The sequence below is a fragment of the Lissotriton vulgaris genome, chromosome 3_1 (assembly GCF_964263255.1).
Source record: "Lissotriton vulgaris chromosome 3_1, aLisVul1.2, whole genome shotgun sequence".
Lineage (NCBI taxonomy): Eukaryota > Metazoa > Chordata > Amphibia > Caudata > Salamandridae > Lissotriton > Lissotriton vulgaris.
Genome location: NC_141689.1, coordinates 942,096,797 through 942,099,677, shown reverse-complemented (window position 1 = coordinate 942,099,677; position 2,881 = coordinate 942,096,797). Strand labels below are relative to the sequence as shown.

The following is a 2,881-nucleotide window of genomic DNA, read 5'->3' as shown; positions in this document are numbered from 1 at the left end:
GTCGGCAGGGAAAAAGGCGGTAAAGATACCACCCGAGCCCGGGACCCCAGGGAAGGAACCCCGGGAAGGACACGGGGGACATGTCGGAGGAACAACCATGTCCGGCAAAACCCGCAAGAATGGAGGAGAGCGGAGGTACGACCCCCGCACGCCCATCCGCCCAGCAGCCACCACTGCCACCAGGGAAAAACCACCTAAAAGGTGAGGAACCGTAAAGCCACCGAGGGCAGGGGCCCAAAGGGGCGGACCCCGAAGAGCTCGTAGAACGAGAGAGAGAACTCATATGGAACGCTTCACGAATTTGCGTGACACCCTTGCGCAGGGGCCATGCTAATCTTCCCTGTATCGTTCCAATTTTAGTATATGTGCTGCCGAAGCGAGCACCCAAGGGGGAGACCGGCAGAGCGTCCGTGGGCGAAGGAGAAACAACACCGGAGCCAAGCGAGCCACCAGGGAAACCAGCCCGTCGAACACCGGACTGTGGAAGGCCCGCAAGGCCGCCCACCGGGCCCACAGGGAAGAAGGGGCCACGTATATGGGACGCCTCACGAATCTGCGTGTCCTCCTAGCGCAGGGGTCATACGAAACCTCTCTGGATAGGTCCAATTTAAGTATATGTGCTGCCGAAGCGAGCACCGGGACCACGGATGCGGGGACAGCACCCAGCCGACCGCGCCAACGCGAGAAGGCCGCCCCGTGCTGGGCACAGGAAGAGAACGTGGAAGACCCGCGGGAACCCAGCAGTGAAACCATCACCCCAGAAGAGCAACCCCGAGCAAGCAGCGACATCCGCTCAAGAACCAGGCCTGCCGAAGGAGGCAGGCCCGCCGAAAAGAGCCGGCTCAACACCGACTCCGAGAGCGGGGGACCCAACCACGGTACGGGAAGATCCGGGATCGGCCAGGAGGCCCGAACCGCCAGCTCGCAAAAGGCGAGGGCACCCGGGGCGGCGGACCCCGCCGGGAACCAAAAACAGGAACGCACCACGACTTGCGTGTCAACCACGCGCGGGTGCCAGGCACCTCAACACTGCAACGTTCCAAACTAAGTCCATGCGCTGCCGAGGCGAGCACCCAGGAGCACCCTGGCCCTGCCCAAGCGGATCCAGCCGAGGACCCGCGATATCCGAGGGCACGGGGGAAACGCGTACCACAGACCGAAAAGGCCACGCGACAGGCCGGGCAAGCACAAGGACCCGGAAGGAGGAGTAGAACACGGGCAGGAGGGCCGAGTCCCCCTCCGTGAACAGAGGCACCGGAGGCAGCCCGAGCCGAGGCCCCAGGCGACGAAACACCACCGGGGCAGGACGAGACCAGGCAACGAAGGAATAGATCCGACTCCGTCGAACCGCCTTCACCTAGCCGGACCCCGGGGGAACGCCCACAACACCAGGTCGCCTGACCCGACCAAGACCTGGGGACCCAAAGCACCCCAATTATAGTAAATGTGCGGCCGAAGCGAGCACAGCAAAACGACGGCAGGCCAGGAGGACATACAGCAATCCCCGAAGCACGAGGAGTCGTGTGACCGCCGGAGATCCCACCGACCCCCAAACGACCCGGCGCCAAAGGACGCCACCCCCCCCCCCCCTGAATGAACCAGAGGGAAGTACCGGGGCCAGGCACATGCCCCCCGAAGGAGGACAAGCCCGATACGAGGACCGAAGGGACCACCGTACATAGGTCAGGGAGCCGACGGGTGAGAGACACCGCCAGACGTGAAGCCACACCCACGGGGGAAGAAGAGAAACGAGGCCGAGAGGTAGTGAGAGTGGGGCCCCCCCTTCGTAGGCCGGCCCCACAGGCCACCTCACGGTCCCCGAGCCCAAGGACCGGGACAGCCACGTCCCAGGACGGGTCGGGAAGAGCTGTCACTCGGGCCCGGAAGCCAACCCCGAAAGCACCCCGTGAAGACTGACTTCGGGTGGAAAGGCCGAAGGGCCCCACCCCTGCAAGGGCGGGACGTCCACACCCACAGGCGGACGGGGAGTCCGAAGGAAGGCCGCGCCCGGGGGAGCGGGCCCCAAATGAAAAGACCGGAGACAGCCCGAGTGGGACATTCGCCTACACCGCCGACAAGGACGCAGCCAGACCAGACGGCCGAGCCAGCCTTGCGGCCAACCGAGTGGGAAAGGTGACAAAGCCCCCCCCCCCAACGCCCCTCACAACGGACGCAGGCAGAGGAAGGGAGTCAGGAGACCTGCGCAGAGACCCTACCCCGAGAAACCCCGGGTACACTGCCGCCGGCAGAGGGAAAGTCACGCCCAACGCGGAACGAATCACGCACTTGCGTGACCTCCCTGCGCAGGGGCCATCTCGAACTGCACCGAAGCGCAACACGCCACAAACACAGTCCGCAAGGGCCCAAGGCGCTCGCACGAACGCCGATGTGGACCCCCTCCTGGCCAATTCCCCGAGGCGTCCCACCCCGGACACCCCCAAGGTGGAGGCCAGGCCTCTGAAGCCTGGAGGGGGCCGTTGCGGAAAAAAGACAAGCCATTGCCCAGAGCCGCAGGACGCGACACCAGGAGTGGAATAGGCACCGAGGCGAGAAACACCAGGACCGGGGACGCACACGACCCCCTGGGCGAGAGGCAGACGAGGCGAGGAGGGGTCCAGGGCCCCCGCCGCGCCCGGTCAGAAGGGCTAGCGCCGCCAAACAGGGAGACCCCGCCGATGGCGCAGAAGGAATCCCCCGCCTCCCCAAGGAGACCAGAAGGCACAGCCACCCAGCCCTCCAAACACACACGAGTCCGGAGCAACCAGACGGCCCAGGGTGAGCCAGGGCGCCAGAGGGGAAAAAAACAGACCAAAGGGATCCGAAAGTGGAGGCCAGGCATCCACAGCGTCGTGGAGTTGCAAAGTGTGATTCCCTCAATGGA

At 65.1% G+C, this 2,881-nt stretch overlaps 2 non-coding genes across 2 annotated transcripts; both read right to left on the bottom strand.

Moving 5' to 3' along the window:
- Positions 1–277: 277 nt before the first annotated feature.
- On the bottom strand, positions 278–384 carry LOC147727245 (U6 spliceosomal RNA). Its single transcript, XR_015309650.1, has one exon. It is a non-coding gene; the product is annotated as a U6 spliceosomal RNA (small nuclear RNA).
- A 145-nt stretch (positions 385–529) lies between these two features.
- LOC147727244 (U6 spliceosomal RNA) lies at positions 530–636 on the bottom strand. The gene has a single exon (XR_015309683.1). It is a non-coding gene; the product is annotated as a U6 spliceosomal RNA (small nuclear RNA).
- Positions 637–2,881: the final 2,245 nt, after the last annotated feature.